Raw genomic sequence first — 20,426 nt, forward strand, 5'->3', positions numbered from 1 at the left:
TGAAGCAGATTATAAACCATGAATCCAGTTCTCATTCTTTGCAGCATTCATTCACCGCCATTCCATGACTTTTCAGAGGCAGATCAGAAAGAGTTTGGAACTGGCAAACTTTGGCGTTTGCGACAACTTGGATTTAGATTAAACTAAAAAGTTAAACATTTTATTTAGTGTCTAACTTTGTGCTGATTGTGGTATGTGCTAATTAGATCTTGCAGAATAGTTCTTGGAACTTCTTGGCAATTTTCGAAAGCAATTTTGGAAGCCTCATCATCTTCCATCTTTCATCTTGCTTTTGAGTCAGTGTGTGTAATATATTGATATATGTTGCTGAAAGTACCAGTGTCCATGCTGGTCCAGACTGGTTTAAGATGGTGAGTGCTGATTTGGTGCTGTATGGAAAACGTCATGGTTACTTGCGTAACCTCCGTTCCCTGATGGAGGGAATGAGACGTTGTGTCGATGTAGTGACACTACGGGTCACTCTTGGGAGCCCGAGACACCTCTGGTCTTTGATAAAAGGCCAATGAAAGCGGCAGTGGGAGGATTCTTAGGAGGCAAACAGGTCTACCTGTGCCTGTCCAAATCGACTCCAGATCAACTGGACCACCTGAGGGTGGAGTCTCCACTCTTCCCTGGGGGTAACATGCCGTGACAGCGTGTGCTGCAGTGTTGAGGTCGCCCGGGATTTGAGTGGCTCGCAGTGACTTGAGGTGCTGCTGACTCCAGAGGAGGAGACGGAAGGCGAGTTGTGACATACAACAAGAGCGCAGACCGCCTTGGCGGTTGACATATGCTACCGTTGCCATGTTGTCTGTCCGAACTAACACGTGCTTGCCCTGGACCAACAGCCGGAACTTCCGCAGGGCGAGTAGAATTGCCAGCAACTCGAGGCAGTTGATGTGCCAACGCAGCCGCGGGCCCATCCACAAGGCGGCGGCTGCGTTCTCGTTGCAAACAGCGCCCCAGTCCATCTTGAAGGCGTCTGTCGTGCCTGGAGACCTGCTCTAGGGGAACGCCTGCCCGTAGAAACGTGAGGTCGGTCCAAGGGCTGAAGAGACGGTGACAGACCGGCGTGATGACCACGCAATATGTCCCGTGGCACCATGCCCATCTCGGGACTCGAGTCTGAAGCCAGTGCTGAAGCGGTCTCATATGCATCCACCCTAGCAGAGTGGCCACCGCTGAGGATGCCATATGAAGAGGAGCCTCCGAAAGAGTTTCAGTGGAACCGATGTTTTCTTTTTGAACGCCTTCAAACAGGTCAGCACCGGCTGTGCGCGTCGTCCCCTCGTGTAGTTCTTTTAGCGCCTTGGCTTGGTGGACCTGCAGGAGAGCCATGGCGTGCAGGACAGAGGCGGCTTGTCCAGCAGCAAGCAGGGACGACGTGAACCTACAGGCCTTGGACGGGAGCTTTGGGCGTCCGCGCCAGGTGGCGGCGCTCTGTGGGCACAGGTGCACCGTGAGTGCCTTATCCACCGGGGGAATCGCTGAATAGCCCCTGGCCGCCCCGCCATTGAGGGTAGAGAGGGTAGAGAGCTGAGAAATCGGGACCAGGCAGTAAAAGGTGCCTCCCATGATTTTGTCAGCTCCTCGTGCACTTCCGGGAAGAAAGGCACTGTAGCGGCGTGGCTGCTTTGATCGGCGCCACGAGCCCAGGAACCAATCATAGAGCCGCAAGGGTTCCACTGTAGCCTGACACTCGCAGCCACCTGGGAAAGCATGTCTGTCATTTCCGCATCAGCCTGTGACTGGGCAATCATCCCTGAAGGGGGGAGCCCAGCTGAGGCTTCTGCATCCAACTGGACAAGCCCGCTCTCCGATGCTGCGCTCAAGAGCTCATCAGCTTCGCGGGCTCTGAACAAGAGGTTGAACTCGCCGTGATATGAGCCGGCAGACTCATCTGGAAGCCCGATTGGGGCAGATGAGCATGCTGGGGAATGGGAGGTCCGTGGGGGGATACCCGGCGGAGGCGGTCCCATTGGGGTCCCCAAATCGCCTCCAATGCTAGCCGCGCTGGCCTCATACCCGTAGGTAGAAGGACCGAGGCGGGGAGCCTCTTACGAAAGCAAGCCGCGTCCACAATGTTGCCATGGTCATGTTCTCGCAGTGAGTACATGAACCATCCATGTGGGTTGCGCCCAGGCTTGAAAGACAGCGATTGTGACCGTCTGAAGTTGAGAGGTAATGACCGCAACCAGGAATAACACACAAACGGAAAGGCATCTTTAAAAAGATGCATCTTTAAAAGACGTACCGTGTGTGCCGCTCTTTTAGAGAAATATGCTCTTTTAGGAAAATATACTCTCTTTTTTCTGCCGAAGCACCCAGGGGCGTTCTCTGCAGTGCACCAGTGCAGAGGAGGGAGAAGCCGCTGAAATGCGCTGTCAGATCCAGCAGAGGTGAATGAACAGTCAGCTCAGTAAACATCGACCGTTCGGCTCCGAAGAGAAAATCTGAATGAGTGGTTGCACGCCAGCTCCTTTTATACCCATATATCCGGGGGAGTGGCATGCAAATACCACTCACCAATTTTCATTGGCCTTTTATCAAAGACCAGAGGTGTCTCGGGCTCCCAAGAGTGACCCCTAGTGTCACTACATCGACACAACGTCGAGTGAGTGACAGATAGGGAACCAGCAGGGGCACAGAAGATGCATTGTAAATGTTACTGGCTTGGCTCATGAATATTAATTAGATGATGTTATGCTCAGTAAGTTGCACTGACCAATTTGCTGAAAGTCAGGTACTGTAGGTGGGTTCTAGCTATAGAATCTATAGTCTTTTATAGTCTTAAAGTCATTGTTTTACATGGATGACTACTTTTTTTTCATGGCCAAGCTAAATAGAACTATTAAAGCTGCACTACATAAGATTTATTTGGTTACAATTAACAAAAGTTAATTATTGAGTGTGTACATAATAAATCCATGTTCAAAACCTTGTCCTTGTCTTACCCCAATTCACCACAGTAAGCCTTAAATAAACTGTCGGGACGGATTTGGCGCAAAATCACAGGCATAAGTCATTCTTCCTTGCATGTATACATCATGTCCGTAAGCTTAGAAAGACGTTCCAGCTGTGAATATCACTCTCTTAATACATTTTTAACTGACTGGTGAAGTTGTTTACCTACTTTAATGCTTTGATATGTTTTCTGATTGGGTTGTTGAAGCTTATATTGCTTGTCATGCTTTAATCGAACATAGTCATGTGTACCAATCGCAATGGGTTTATAAGCTGCGTTGTTCTGGTGAAGTTATGTTCACTAATAGTCATGCCTTCTGAGTATTTTATAACATTGCTGCAGATTCCCAAAGTGTGTGTGCCGCTGTTTTCTTAAGCTTTTTTTTTTTTACCTCAGTCACAGAAATGCAGTCATGAGAAAAGTTGTTACTTTCCATTGTCCATTTAGCAGAAAAATTATCTTTTATTTATTTTTTTTATTTTTTTTGCCTGATGAAGAACTAATGTTCTAAACATTGCAAGAAAGTGTAATCCAATAAGTATTTTTTTTAGCTATAAATCAGTGTGCAGACACATCAGATAGCCTGTTTAAAGGTTTAGTGCCAAATCACAACTCACGTAAAATGTTCCTCCACAAGGAACTTGCCATTTTTATGCTCCAACTGATAGAGGGCCCAAAGTTACATAGTGTAGCTTTAAAATATAATGATTCTTTTCCAAAAAAGTGATGGAGGTAGACAAACTTCTTTTTTTTTTTTTATCTGGACGACCAGTTTAGTGTTGCTGGTGAAAATATTCAAAAGCCTGGTTGAGGACACAAGCACACCAGTAACTAAAACACATATGCAGGTGACCAGCCTGGTCCTGTCAGCAGGAAATGTTTCGTATGAATATCCCCAGCACAATGTAACTTATGACAGAAGTTACATTTTTGAGTTAACTATCCCTTAAAGTTCAAAAACTTAGTGATCCTCCTTGATGTATATTGCCTACATAGGCGCCTGCCTTCTAAGACAGTATCCTATTGGAAAAGTACTCAAAATATGAAAATGGAATGGTGTTCATAGGTCACACCTCTTAAAATGGGGTCTAGCAGCTCCCTAGTTTTTGTAACAGAGCTTCTATGACTGTCTCATACTCATTCTCTCTCCATGACATTCTCCTGCTCTCTCTCTCTCTCTCTCTCTCTCTCTCTCTCTTTCTCTTTCTCTTTCTCTCTCTCTCTCACTCACAGGGCAGACAGCACCGGCTGAACGTGAACACTGGCTTAGAGGGTAAATGGTGTAGTCTGATTCCTGTGGGCAGCACTTGTTTTACCACCACTTCTGGGCTCAAATGGAACTTGGGTGAGTTGCACACCCATAGGCCACAGAACTGTCCACCCACACACAAACACACACACAAAGACACACACTGAGCTCCCTGAGGACTGTCTCCCAGCCAGTACCATCCTCTGTGCTCCATTTGCATGGCCCTGTCCTAGATAGGAGACATAAATTACCCCTGACAGTTCAAATTTCTGGTAAACTCTCGTCGATGTTTCAGTTGAATCAGTTTGTCAGGCCTAGATTAAGAAAGAGCTCACATTTACATCATTTTATTTTAGCTTCTAAATAGCATTTGCTCTAGAATTGTTGATTCTGTTGTGTAAAACCAATATTCCACCAGGAATGGTGATTAAACAAAAGACAAGCAACAAATAAGAAAAACAGTTTGGGGACATTGGTGGTGTTGTGCTGTGTAGTAAACATACTGTACTGTGCAATCCATCTTTACTTTAAACTTTAGACAGTTTTTCCTTCCCTTGCTGAATTAAGTAGTGGAACATGGAAGCTTATATGCTATGCAGAGATTAAAGGTGAAGCATGTAATTTCTCTACCACTAGCATCATCAAACAGAATTGCATAAAATAATGACTGTTTTCAAATAGGTTTCCCGAACACTCCACCCCCTTCTCTGCCAATGGTTGCCATTAAAATTGAATGAAGCATTGGTTATCTAAAAGTTTGTCTGTACTGTATTGGTTCCTCCCCCTTCTCTGGTACTCTTTATAGGGTTGGAGCTCTGAGTGGGTGAAAGTGGGACGCCTCCTACGTGCATTAAATGTTAAAGGTGTGCCAAAGTGATTGCTCTGACTGAAGACATTAGAAGGAATAGTAATGTTGCCCAACTGTCTGCCTTTGATCTGCTAATGCGAGCTGTCACCGAGAGTAATCTCCAGCAAGCTTTTGCGGAGGCCGGGGCTCGTTGTGAAAAATACATGGCCTGATCACATCCAGGAGGCAAAGGCAACCCGCCCCGTCTCCTGTTAAATCCTGCAGAGGGCACAGGGGCTGTTGTTGTGGTGGGACTGAAGTGACAGATACATGACTGAGAAGCTTAGCTTTATTGTGTCAGCTCCTTACGACCTCGACTGGAGGTGAAAATGTTTTATCTAATCTTGACGGCTCGGTGCTGGACCCCTTCACCTGGGTTTCTGGGAAAACTTCAATTAAATAGGCTACATATTGGAATTTGATTTTTGCTAAAAACTGTTTATTTTTGCTCACAGTTTTGGTTAAGCCAATGTTGCTGTGTCAGGCTGGTAAGTATTCTTAAACAGAGTAATGTTCTGATAGCACCACAGAGCCACAGTGTTTACATTTTGGGGGGAAATCAGCCTACAGTAAGAATGGCTTACTTGTTTCTGTGCACATTAAATTGGATAGGTGAAGGTATATCAAACAAATTAAACACAAGTTTAAAAAAATACTGTTAATAAAGAATTAGCTAAATGCTGGCTTTAAAAATAAATGGTCAACACTTTCTGGAGACACACTATTGTAATGCAGTACTGAACTAACAGACCATCAGTATTGAGTATGATAGTTAACCGTGCATTTTATTGACTCTCATTTAGATAATGGTCATGCATTATATACTTATGATGGCTCACTATTTTGCAGATGGTATTCTTCTGCTGCAAAATTTTTATTTTATTTTATTTTTTTATTTATTTTTTTCTTATTGTGTTAGAGGCAAATTTTGGTATTTACAACTTAAATTGTATTAAATAAATAACAATTTTATTTATAAAATTTCTGTTTATCAGAGTGAGATAGCTTTATGAAAGCTGCATGACAACCGAGATGGCACTTAGCCTCATAGGCACTTAGAAAAAGCACAAGTAATGAGCATTAAAATTATATAGTGTATATTTGTCGCATCTCTTGATACTGTGTTTATTAGTCTTGTTGTGTCTCACTGCACACAGCTTTTGCCCAGACTCCCTTGAGTGTGATAATAGGAAAACGTTAGACAAAAACATATTCTGAGAGAAACTATACAGAAATCAGTTTTGTAATTTTCTGTATGAGTTTGAATAATTCTTCCTTTGGGGTAGGTTCTTCCTTTGCCAGTAGGTTCTACTTTTTATACTGTATGAAATAAGAGTAAGTCTCAGCTGGAAATCTTAAAAGCTTAAACCAGCCTAAATTGGTTTGCTGGTCTCCCAGCATTTCCAAGCTGGTTAGATTCAGTCTGTTTTGCTGGTTTTGGGTGGTTTTGAGCATGTTTCAGCTGCTCAGACTGGAAAATAAGCTGGACGAACAACTAAACCAGCTAAACACCAGCTTGGCCATGCTGGAAAACCTGAAAACCAAGACCAACAAACCACCTTAGGCTGGTTTAAGCTGTTTTTTATTCAGCAGATATATCAGAAATGTGTCACATTTCTCTTCAGAAATGTGTCACATTTCTCTTCAATTGAATATGTTTTTGAATTTTTTTAATTTGAAATTCAATTTTACTTGGTAACTCTGGATAGCTAATATATAATGAATGAGCTTTCTTAAACATTAATATCCATTTAATATTAGTTCTGTTTATCCTTTGAACAAAGTTGGAGGATGATGTTTAGAAAACATTAGAGTTCAGCTGGTGAATAAATTGTCTAAGAAAATCCTGAATGTGACACAAGGTTGATCATTCAGAGTCGGGGTGCTATTTCCTATTGTTAGAACGTATGCGTGAAAACTGCATTTAACTCCAGAACTGTCATTAGCAATTATAAGTGTACATTCACAGTACGAATATAATCTGAAAACTGACATCACTACTGGCAACATAATTGCATTCCTACAGAAGCCCACAGAAAATAAAAGATGAATTTTCTCGCACCGTTAATGCTGAGTAGTTATCCCCAATATTTCATGGATTATTCATGACCACAAATGTATTTACTTAAATGCTAGTGAAGGTTTCTGGAGTTTTGTATTTGCTGGAGTATGTAAGTTTTGCTTGTCACCGCTCACAATAGCCTGAGGCTGATGTACAGTTCAACTCGGCGTGAAAATATTTCCGCATGTTCTCACTGAGTTACTCCATCCACTGCTTCCTCCTGGGAAACAGACCTGTCAGACACTTAACCTGAAGTCATTTACCACCAGTACCTAGATGACACTAATAAGTCTAATAAACAGTGCTCATGTACGCGCATAAGATGTAGCAGTTACAGTATGTAGGTTAAGAGGACGTCCAGAGTACATGCTAAATCAAAACATTTGGGAATATATGAATGTATATAGAATGGAAAAATGACAGACTGTGGTTATCATGGTGAGATACCAGCATGATGAAACACTACAAGGCATGGCTGGAGTTCGTAAACATGCATTAGAGTTATTTGAGATACTAAGAATGCTGTGGAATTATTGGCCTGTTCTCAGTCCAACAATTTGAATCAAGTCCTCAACTACTAAATCACACACAAGAAAGCCAAATTTATATCATGATATAACAATAATCATACCATAACAATATAAATCTATTTTTAAATTGTCACAGAAAGTGATTCAAATACTACTGATAAAATAATAAATAAATAATAACATATTGCAATACAATAATAAAAACGTGAATAATATAAGGTCCTTATGACCTAAAACATGTTCCAATGTGAAAGTAGGCCTTTCACCCATTTTATGATTTTTTATTTTATTTTTATTATTATTGTTTGAACAGTCATGAAAATTGCAATTAAACAAAATAATAATTTTATGAAAGTGACTTTATCTGCTCTGCATTGTTCTTTAAAATTCATCCAAATAAATGACCTTTTTGTAACATGCTCTGAATGTAAAGTGATTGGAACGCCCTTTGCCATACCAATACCTTTTATTTTTTTATTTAAATGCAAAACAAAATGGGTACTTGTGTCAACAAATTTTCACTGAATATTGCCCACCCCTGATATATGAAGTGAAATGATTTAAAAGAAAGCCTTAATCTGAGAGATTTAGTTTCACAATTAGATTTTTCTTAAGAGAATCACAACAGATTTGTCGTAAATGAACCACTGATTCAGGGCTTTTAGCTGAAGTGTTGTTCTCAATCAACATCAGGGTTATAACCTCATAGCGGCACTCCAGCCATTCGATTAAGCTTCTGTGGGAGATTGGAAGAACATTTAAGGCCACATTGGGATATTGCCTCCCTCTTCAACAGCACATCTGCAGATGATAGCACTTGCAACAGAGGCCCTGGTTACCCTTAAATTACGGCACAAAGACCCGTCAGCTCTAATGGTCAAGGTTCTTGGTAATGCGAACGCAGTCATTAGTGCTTAGTAGTTACAAGTTTTGTGTCCATTGAAAAGCTGGTTTTGTGCAAGAGATGACACTGACAGCAGTGGCTTCCCAGAGGTTATGAGTGATTCATTAAAGGCTGTTTAATGGACTCCTGCTGTGGCCCCAGGTGATTTAACACCTCAAACTCTCATTCTTGGTAATAGCGGCAGAATGGGATGACTTTACGGCCCATTACTATTCTGTTTCCATGATATTGAGCTGTAGGTAGACATCAAGGCCAAATATTAAAGTTAGTCATCAGGACTGGGAAAGAGAGCATTTCGAGAGAGTAATCACAACATCATTTTGATTTCTGACAAGAACACTATAGAGCACTTATTGCAAATCTCATTGTACTTGGAGAGGCAGTAAAAAAATTATATCAGCTTGGTCATCTAATGTTACTCGTCCTACTCTGTAAATTCACTTTGATTAGATTTTGCAATGGATGAAGTTGATGCAACCCCAGATAATTAAAATTAGAGTATGTTCATGCACTAGTTGCAGCTTATTCTTTTTTTTTATTTTTTATCCTCTTTTCTCCCAATTTGGAATGCCCAGTTCTATCAGGAAGACTTGCAGACTTGCGTGAAATTCAAGATGACATTTATTTGATGAATATAAAACAGAAAATGTAATGTCTCTCTTTGGCGTAAGCCCCGTCTGGCGGTCCGAAGAAGTTGTACTTGGAACCGTCATATCCTGCCGGAGATAGGAGGCAGGGACGAGGAGCCTACCCCCGTGCAGGATGGGACTCGACTGGTGGTGGTGGAGGTCGCCGTGTTAGCACAACTGAAACAGCAATGTGATAATGTGAGCAGACTTATAAAGCAATGGCTTACATGTGATTGGCTTGGAGTTACCTAGCTAATTGTGCGATGATGTACAGCTGCTAGTCTTCCCGCTAGAACTACGCTGCGCTTAAATTTCTATCAGGAAGACTTGCAGACTTGAGTGAAATTCAAGATGACATTTATTTGATGAATATAAAACAGAAAATGTAATGTCTCTCTTTGGCGTAAGCCCCGTCTGGGGGTCCGAAGAAGTTGTACTCGGAACCGTCATATCCTGCCGGAGATAGGAGGCAGGGGCGAGGAGCCTACCCCAAAAGAGAGAGAAAGTAGACTACTACCCCCAAAAGAGAAGATCCAGTCAGGTACAACCAGGTCTTGTGTTGGCATTCATTCTGGAGGTGAAAAAAGAGAGAAATGTGAACACCTAGATTTGACATGGTGTGTGATATCTCTGGCATGGTTGTGCAATAACTTTGCAATAGGAAAAGCAGTGTGTTTTTTTTTTATTTTTTATTCTTGTCCTTGAGTGCGATTTTGGGCTCTCTGTCGAGGAGCCCCTGGTTGTGCAGAATCTTTGCCAAAGACGAACAACATGGTATGAGGCCCTACGTTAGGCCAGCGTTGTTGTGCAGTATCTTTGTTGAAAGATAAACAACATTTAATCATGAAAACCCTCTGACGAGGGAAGAGTTGTTAGGATATCTTTGCCGAAAGGTGAACAATGTAGCATAAAGCCGTACGATAATGACGACGTTGTGTGCAATACCCTTCGTTGAAAGATATCCCATGAGGCTCTAGCCCTCCAACAAGGGTGGCCGTTGTTTAATGGTTATCTTTGCCAAGGTTAACAGCATACATAAAGCTATACGATAATGGCGATGTTGTCGTGCAATACCCTGTTGAAAGATATCCCATGAGGCTCAAGCCCTCCAACGAGGGCGGCCGTTGTTTAATGGTTATCTTTGCCAAGGTTAACAGCATACATAAAGCCATACGATAATGGCAATGTTGTCGTGCAATACCCTGTTGAAAGATATCCCATGATAGTGTGAGCTTTCCGGCGAGGGCGAGCTGGCTTGTACATTACCTATGCAAAGGAAACCATGCTTGAGATTATGGAAGACCTGGTGAGGAGGGTAGGCATAGTTATGCATTATCCTTGTGAAACGATGGACATGCTTGAATTGAATCATTGTGTAGGGAAAGATGTGATGAGAGAGAGCCACCAACCACCACCAGATAGGTATGAAAACTTATGGCTGATGGAGAATTGAGCTTGTTAGATGATTTGGGTTAGGTCAACTATATTTCAGGGAGGGTGAGGTAGACCAGCAGCCGAGCATCTTGACATTGGACTCTGGTATACCTCGACGAGCGGCAGTAGTAGCTGCTCGGATGCAAAAAGAGTGCCCCGAGAAGACATGAGGGGAGAGACCACAAAGTTTTAGGGTAGTGGCGAGGTGGTTTCTGAACCAGTAGTGCGACATGGGGGTTAGGGATGGAGTGTTGAATAGGGGAGGAAATTTGAGATGTCTAGTGTGAAAGAAAAGGAAATGAACACACACACTGGGAGATCAGAATGGAAAACAGGAGTACTGTGTGATTGGCAGAAGGAGGAATAGTGAGCCCAGTAGGAGTTGTAGGAAGTGAGTGTGGACTGGGCAAGTGCTTTCTGCATGAGATTTGGAGCGGAATTTAAATGGGGTAGTAAGGAGGGGCTTAATCCAGCAGGAGGTCTGAGATGGGAAGGCAGGGAATGTTTTATGAAAAACCCAGGAATGTGTCTGGTTGAGATAATAAAGTTGCAGGAAATGCTCTGCCATGTCAAATGTCTCATAAGGGAGATGAGGCTAGAGGTCTCAATTGATTATAGTGACGACTGCGGAATTGTTGCAAAACTACGACACGTTTGCGTGTCCAAAGGGAACCCCATATAACGCTGCCCATGACGATGGGATAAATTTCAGAGAGAGTGGAAGAGGGAGCATAGGAAGCTATTGAAAACTTCATTTGGCTATTTCCCTGTGAAGCATGATCCTAGAAAATATCCCCTGAATCATACGGAGGGAGCCACATCCATGAAAAGGGACATGTCGTCTGGAGATTTTTATTTTTATTTTTATTTTTTTTGTGAAAAGGAAATGCCATTCCAGTGATTTATTAGCTGTGACCGGAAGAGGAGGTCCGAGCAGCAGCCGTCATCGATTGATATGATGTAGGAGAGGTTGTCTTCGGAATGGGCTAGTGTGAGGAGGCGGGAAACTAAGGAGAGGCCTTGAAGAATGATGCACACGGCAAAATTGAGGTGGCCTAATAGGCAGGGAAGCTTGCATGTTTAAAGAATTGAGCGTGATGCAGAGAAATTCGAGAGACATGGCAGGGCCTGTTTTTTTTTTTTTGTTTTTTGTTTTTTTTTTTGCTTCTCCACTTGAGAGGGTAACACCCAACTTGTGAAAAAGCTCGATAGAACGTCCAAAAAGGGGGTGGGGCAACGGGGTGATCGATGAGCAGGAAATCGTCGAGCAGGTGTAGTATGAAGGGGAGCTTAATGTGATTGAGAAGGATCCAGTATAGGCCTTTCGTTAGAGATTTACCATGTGAGGGCTACTTCTGCACCCGAAAGAGAGTCGGACAGCAAAGTAAAATTTTGACTGCCATGGAAATTTAGAGGGGCCAGTCAGCGGGGTGAATGGGCATGATTTGAAAGCATCTTTGATATCTGCCTTTTTTATATATATATATATATATATATATTTGCCTGTGAAACCAGCAGACCATGCGTGGTCCATGACATGCAGCTCCAGTGGACTGAATTTCGGTATCTGCTGCGAGAACACATATCCAGCACTGTGATGTCCAGAGGAACGAATCCTACTGCTTGCTGCTGACAAGAGCTGCCCTGATACACATACACACACATACGTACATTGAGTGGAGCAAAACAAAATCATTGATAACTTTAAAATCAATAAGGTATTTGGCAACATAGTTGAAGAAATAACAAAAGCATATGGAGGGAGCTATGACTTACCAGCAGGAACAGAAATTAACAGTAGCAAGATTAAATTAGTGAGCTTGATTCGGCACAGGTTTTATCCAATGATTGCAAAACCTACTTGCTACTAAATGTAACGTCCCTGACCATGTGTATTAAAAGTGAACAGCATCATACTGAAATGCGTTGATACTTAAAGTAATGTAGTTAGGCTGACATGACTGTTAAACTCGTAAGCTTTGAAATTTTGAACATTGATGAAGACCCAATGCTTGAAGATCCCCATAGATTGAAACATGGTCCGACCGAAGATGAAAGTAAATTATTTATGAAGACATACGATACAAATTACTACACTTAATAATGCCTGAATGAGTAATAAAACATAAATATGCCGTGAAAAAGGAATTACCCCCTGTATGAGCTGATCATATAGGCGATATGCATTGCGCTGGTAATGAAATTATATGATGAATAAGAGAATGCAGTGCGGAGCCTACCGCTAGGTGTCAGAGGCTCGTCGCAACAGTGGTGCTTCCAATGAAAATGTGGAAGTATGTATAGAGTAAGGAAACACTGCATTTTCCGAAGCAGCATTAATACGCCCTTGAAGGCGCTCGGGTAGGGAACGCCGCTCGAATGTTGAACCGAACGAGATAAGTTAATTATTTCACTAAGGACCCTTTCACGAGACTTTGGCGAAGACTATATTAAACTGTGATGCCGTGCTTTCTCGGAGTGCCCACATCATGAGCTCTGTCTTTCCTAGTGAGAAGGGCATGGGGATGATACCTTGTATTGGAAAGCGTCCGCTACGTGAATTAGAGCAAAGAGCGACCAACAAAACGGGAATATCTTACTGAATGGAGTGATGGGACCCCATACAATGAGCACTGTACATCATGACATGCCTGAATAATGATCTTAATTGCCCGATGGGGAACGCTCGGGCATGCAACACGGTGAATGACATGCAAGTGAACATTGACCGAGTTACCCTCATGTGATCACGCTGTGAACGCGTGATTGCCTGCCGTTACTATGAGAGTGAATGCACTGTTGACATGAAATATTGCCTTTTCATATTGATGCAGATGTGTTATGATGAGCAGACAGTATGGCAACAGAAGGCCTAGACCCATGACTAAATCTGAATGCATTTGATGGATATGATAAGAACTTAGCTTATTTCTGATGGAAATCAGCTGCTGCCTGAGCCGATGATTTTGACAGACTTGGCGAGGAGCGCACTCCTTCCACTCCGGGCCGTGCATTGCGATTGAGGATGCGGTGGCTCGATTGAGGGAGATCTCCTAAGTGAATGAGATATGGATGAAGATCTGGGTTTGCTGATTGTTTACTCCCCATGGGTTTGATGCGGGCAGAAGTTGAGATGAAGTGACGGCGTCGTTGGGAAGGCAGGCTTCCAGAGATGTTCTGTGCATGGGTTCTTTTGTGGCCTGGAGAGGTCAGAATATGCCTATTATGATTCCGAGAGGGCGCGATCCCACTGAGAGTCCGGACATTTGCAGACGTGTGTTGCGGCGAGGAACTGCTGATTCTGGATAAGGTAAGGAGCAGTGAATAATTCCGTGTCCATAGCTGGATGTTAGCTGGTGGAGAACGAAATGGACTCGACTCAGACAGTGCTATAGAATTATGTTGCCATGTTAGCACAACTGAAACAGCAATGTGATAATGTGAGCAGTGGCTTACATGTGATTGGCTAGGAGTTACCTAGCTAATGGTGCGATGATGTACTAGTCTTCCCGCTAGAACTACGCTGCGCTTACATTTCCCAGTACTTACTAGGTCCTCGTGGTGGTGCGTTTACTCACCTCAATCCGGGTGGCGGAGGAAAAGTCTCAGTTGCCTCCGCTTCTGAGACCATCAATCCGCGCATCTTATCATGTGGCTTGCAGTGCATGACACTGCGGAGACTCACAACACGTGGAGGCTCATGCTACTCTCCGCGATCCACACACAACTTACCACGCACCCCTACCGAGAGCGAGAACCACTTAATCGCGACCACGAGGAGGTTACCCCATGTGATTCTACCCTCCCTAGCAACCGGGCCAATTTGGTTGCTTAGGAGACCTGGCTGGAGTCACTCAGCACACCCTGGATTCAAACTCGCGACTCCAGGGGTGGTAGTCAGTGTCAATATTCGCTGAGCTACCCAGGCCCCAACATTGCAGCTTGTTCTTGCCGAAAACTGCCTATTTAGAGGTAATACAGACAGCATGTGTTCTTGTGCTAAAAAAGTTAGATGCAGTGCAACTCATACAGAGGAATGCAGGTGTCTCGAAACTTTGCTGTTCTTAAAAGTTGATGTTAAAAGTTGACATTCTTTTTCTACCTGACATGGTGCCTAAAAAAGTGTGAAAAAAACTGCTGGAAGCAGCGCAACGTTCTAAGAAGCCCATATAGTGCATGTTTACAGATAAATACAAATACAGTTTGCTTTGTTTTTATGTGGTGTATATGGGCATTTTTATCTGAAAATGTTCATACAACAACAACTGAAAAAGACCGGAGTGAAAATAATGGCAAAGAAAAGTTAAATAATGGTGCAGCAGAAAATACCAGGTATCAGTATCTTTCAAAGACTTGATGCAACTATTCTGAAAAACTTTGGCAAATCCTGTGATTAGTTCTTCCTCAAAAGCGCTAATTATATCTACGTAGTAGATACGGTATAGATCATTTTCTAAGACAATATCAAGTGAATTTTCTAAAAAAAAATAAAAAAATAAAAAACTACTTCAGAAACTTACCAGATAACCACATTCGTTCAATTCCTTTACAATATACACACATTCGCTCTTTGTCTTAAGCCTGATATGCTGAAAATATCTCCGTTAATGTTTACACATTTAAAATTATGAATGACATGCGAATCACATGCTGAACATGACATATTTTCAATTAAAAATGGCAAATTTCGCCAAATAGAATAGTTTGCACCACTGGAAATTACTGTTGGTCTGTACAACATTTCAATCATAAAATAGTGGGCAAATATTGTATGCTTAGTTATATACTTACATCTTACATGAAACAAACACTCTTAACCTGAACTGCTTGCTGGAATAATCCATGAGGTTACCACTTCTTAAACTTGAGTCTCACCTTCATCGATTTGATTGGCTATCTCAAATGACATTGACAAGTGGTGTTAGACTACTGTGCATGCTAAAAATGTAACTCTTTTAAAACATTATGTTATATGCAACAACTTAATGACAAGTAGACAGCGGTGCATAATGAACTGCAGCAGAACAGCAACAAGGATATCAATTATTGGGGGGGACAATCTGTCCATATCTGATTATTGGAGGGGACTTGTCTCACTCAAAGTATATTGTGGTTACAGCCTTGGAAGGAACCCTTCAAGCCATTATCTTTCATTTTAACTTTAGAACGTCATCAAGCCCGCTTGTGGTTAACACAACAGGTGGAATGAGCTAAATAAATAAATGAATAAACAAACAGGGAAGAGAGAGGATTTAAAATTGTTAGTACTACATTATTTTTAAGAATTGAGTCTACATTACTGAAGGATCTCAAAAAAAGTGAATGACTGAACGACAAGGCCATGTATAAATTTACCATAATGATATGGCAGATGATGGAGTTCTCCTACACACAAGTGAAAAGATGTTAGATGAAATGGAGCTCTTCATTCGTTTACATGAATTTCATTTCATTTGTGTTTAAATTGCCCATAGTCTAGATAGCACAGCATAATTTGTTTTATTTGTTTACTATAATGACAAGCGTTTGGTTGGTGTTCGGAAAGATTATGACGCGGCTCCTCCCCTGGCGGATGGCAGCAGCAAGGACTCCACGACAGCGCATCCCTCCTCCTTCCCAGGTTTCGGCACCAATGTAACGTATTCACAGGATGGGCAAGGAGGAGGTGGGAACTGGCTGAACAATCAACATAAATTGTCATTAACTGTCAAGACTATTTTAAGATCATCTATGTATGTAAGATTGTTGGGCGCTTCATTCAGGAGCAGGTTTGGTTATTAGCAATAATGAATCATAATCAAAGATAATTATTAATTATTAAAATCAATAAAACATTGATTAGAATCAATGTTAGCTTTTTAATCCTTTAAATCAACAATCATCAAAGATAACCATCAATTATCAAATTCAATAGAATATTAATTATTATCAAAGATGATCATTAATTATTCAAATCAATAGAACATTGATTAGAATTAACACTAACTTATTGATCTTTCAAATCAAAAATCATCAAGGATAATTATCAATTATCAAAATCAATAAGGTTTAATATCGCCGGGGCACCACCCTGGAATCAGGGACTAATAACCAGGCAGTATAGCAGTCTCACTATAGGATTGTTCTCTTAGGACAGTCGACGTCCGGAGAACATCGACATTCAAAAGGAAAACAATGAAGGCTTGATTCCCAGCTCTGACATCCCCTGCCAGCCCTTGACACAGGTGTATGCAAAGCAATACCAAAACACTTCTCTTTAAAGTATAACAAAGTTTATTGATGCAGTAATATCAATTAATCAATTGACTTCCAACCACCAATGATTAGATATGGTAACAAAATAAGCCTATAATACATGAGAAGATGGTATGTGTGTGTGTGTGTGTGTGTGTGAATGGGTATGTGTGTGTGTTTGAGTGTGTGTGCGTGTGTGCATGTGTGTGTGTAAGGAGTGACGCGCACAAAATGGCAGACGTGGCTCTCGTGGAGAGTATGTCACGCGAGGTTTACGGCCAGAGAATATGGCTGCGAATGTGGGTGGAGAGACTGGTTAATGGCATCTGCCTGTTTAGCACGTGTATCTGCTTGTACGATAACTTAGGGACAAAGCTGAGCTTTATCACCAAGTTATCTACTTGCCAAATGTGTGTGCGGGTATGTTTGTGAGGAGTCGCGTGTGTGTGGTTAGTACAAGAGAGAGAGAGAACAGAGTGATGGCGCCGAAGCCTGTTTTCGCGATCGTGGGAGAGAAGGCAACTGTTAGTTTATCACTCAGAGATGCGGTGAACGGCTCGTAAACCATCCGCCGCAGTCTTTGGTTCTTTAATGGATAAACTCAGTGTGCCAGTCTCACCCGCGATGGTGGATATACACAAACAAATCCAACATGGTTGGACAACAACACAGCAAATCTCATTTGTGGTAACAGTATGTTACAGTAATACCTTGAGTATTATTAGCAGCAATAAGCGGACTCGGCGGTCCGTAAACTGTACAAGCAATAGCCTTGATTCACAAGAATAACACACTATAATAATTAATCTCTGCCCAGACGTAAACCTCTTACTTGAATCACGTGAGGATGTGGGTAGAATGTGTGTTTGTCCGTCGTTTGACTCCAGCTTGGTTCCTTGAAGCTCGGGTGATGACGGGAGGCCGTTTCCTCGCTCTGTCGGTAGGCGGTACGGTGACTGATTCTATTGTATATTTTCATTTAATCATTCAGTTAGTCCATATTGATAATTGAATTAACGTATGCAATATGCAATGATCTAAAAATGACAATGTGTAATCAATGTACTACGAATAACTGCATTATGAATATTATTCAATATGTTAGATATTTAATGATTAATTTATTGATTTAATTATCATTTACTCAGTTTAATAATCAAAGTGCAAATCAATGGAAAAATGCAGCTTTGCTAGGGAGAATTACAGTCTCTCTCTCTCTCTGTGTGTGTCTCCTTATAACGGCCCTTTCTGTGAATACTTTTAATAGAATAGAGTCAGACAATGCATGATTTGTCTGTGTCAAGGAATGAGTTAATGCTTTTAATAGAACAGAGTTCGACAATGCATGATTTGGTGCAGACAATATGTGGAATTGGGAGTATAGGGAAGAATCGGGATGCATGCGTCAAGAGAAATAGGGAGTATTGGGGTGAATCGAGATGCATGTGTCAAGAGGAAGTCTCAAGGATAAAAAAAGAAAACACCTGTGGCAGCACACACAATTCTTCTCACAGGGATGTGTTGTGTGTGACCAATAAACTGAAATAAGGGAAATCATTTAATATACTAATCAAATTAATGCAGAAAGTAATGATTGTTAGTTAATATAAAATATGTAACCATATGAAGTGATTACAGTGTGTTTTATGCATATAAAATAAAATAGTTATGCTTTTGCCACCACTGAAGTAAGTTAAGCCAGGATGTCCTGTTAGAAGAAGTGATGATGTAAATAATCAAGGCATAAGATTTTATTGGATGATATTATTGGATGATATCATGGGTTAAATTTTGGATGAAGAGGCCATCCTCAAAGAGAACAGAAGCTGTATAAAAAAGGCATGTTCTAAAATGTAATTGCAGATGCTCCATGGACCGTCTCGGCTTTGTTACTCTGTAATAAAAGTCTATTTTTGGAATTAGAAACTTTGCGCCTCCTAGAAGTTTTTGACTCGACTACACTTCGATGGCTGTTTTGGAGAATCTGCCATGACAATTCTCGGCGGACTGGCGGAAAAAACAGTGAAGTCGACTTGGTTGAAGAGGGAAGAGAAACCTTTTTCACTTCTGCAGGCATATGGGTGAAGACGCGGATTGCTCGGCAGTCTCCTTCGGATTAGCGTGCTCGGTGGAATACTGAGAAATCTTAACTTGTCCAGCGAGACGGAGATTGTATGGCCAAAGTTTCAAGTTGTATGTTACTTCCTTGGGCAACGAGGCTACACCTGAGAGCAGCAGAGCTGCATCTAGACACAGCACATACTGTTGCTGGAAACAATGCCCAGAAAAATCTCAGAGGTTGTTATACTCCCGATGACGTCATGGTTGAGGGGCGTGTTGTGTGCTTCATCTAACAGGAGTTGATAGTTCGATCCTTCAGAATTTCACATATAGGTATAAAGTGAGCAAGGCTTCATGGGATTTGTAGTCTGTTTTGGGCGTGGATTGTTGTAGTCAGGCTACATTATGACTGTATGTAGGCCTCAGTCAGGCTTTATGACTGTATGTAGGCCTGCCTTTGTCTTATATCTGAATACCTGAGGCCCAACAGATTCATGATAGATATGATGATAAATCTACAAATATATTTTACTGTTACACTGTATGAAAACAGGTTTGATCAATATCAATTTTTACATCCTCCTCCTCTGACAATTCCTGGTCTGAATACAGTGATGTATTGGATGGTAATAACATGTCACTTTAATACATTTAGGCTTCTACTGAATGATTATTATATCCACATACCATGGTATGTATATGGTATATCAAAGAAAACCTCTTAGTTTCACAGATGAGTGTTTCCCATTTGGTGTTTTTAATAAAAAAAACTTCTTCCATGGCATTTAAATGTTTATTTTCTGCCAGGTTAGTTAATTAAATCTCTTTTTCCTTCCTTTTGACTAAATTTGTTTATATATATACACCAATCAGCCACAACATTAAAACCACCTGCCTAATATTGTGTAGTATGTCCCCCTTGTGCCGCCAAAACAGCGCCAACCCGCATCTCAGTATAGCATTCTGAGATGATATTTTTCTCACCACAATTGTACAGAGCAGTTATCTTAGTTACCGTAGACTTTGTCAGTTCAAACCAGTCTGGCCATTCTCTGTTGACCTCTCTCATCAACAAGGCATTTCCATCCACAGAATTGCCGTTCACTGGATGTTTTTGGTTTTTGGCAACATTCGGAGTAAATTCTACAGACTGTTGTGCGTGAAAATCCCAGGAGATCAGCTGTTACAGAAATACTCAAACCAGCCCATCTGGCACCAACAATCATGCCATGGTCCAAATCACTGAGATAAAAAATTTTCCCCATTTTGATGGTTGATGTGAACATTAACTGAAGCTCCTGACCCATATCTGCATGATTTTATGCAATTTACTGCTGCCACACGATTGGCTGATTAGATAATCGCATGGATGATTGTTGGTGCCAGACGGGCTGGTTTGAGTATTTCTGTAACTGCTGATCTCCTGGGATTGTAATGTAGGAGTGCTAATGGCATATTTAAACCGTTAAGCCTAATGTATCAAATTTGATACACATAATTTCAGCATAGTA

The 20,426-nt window shown here is 41.7% G+C and overlaps 1 pseudogene; it reads left to right on the top strand.

The window, feature by feature from the left end:
* Positions 1–20,426, top strand: part of LOC127434514 (thiamin pyrophosphokinase 1-like) — a 133,647-nt pseudogene that overhangs the window by 97,165 nt on the left and 16,056 nt on the right.

This window comes from Myxocyprinus asiaticus, chromosome 44, assembly GCF_019703515.2.
Source record: "Myxocyprinus asiaticus isolate MX2 ecotype Aquarium Trade chromosome 44, UBuf_Myxa_2, whole genome shotgun sequence".
NCBI lineage: Eukaryota > Metazoa > Chordata > Actinopteri > Cypriniformes > Catostomidae > Myxocyprinus > Myxocyprinus asiaticus.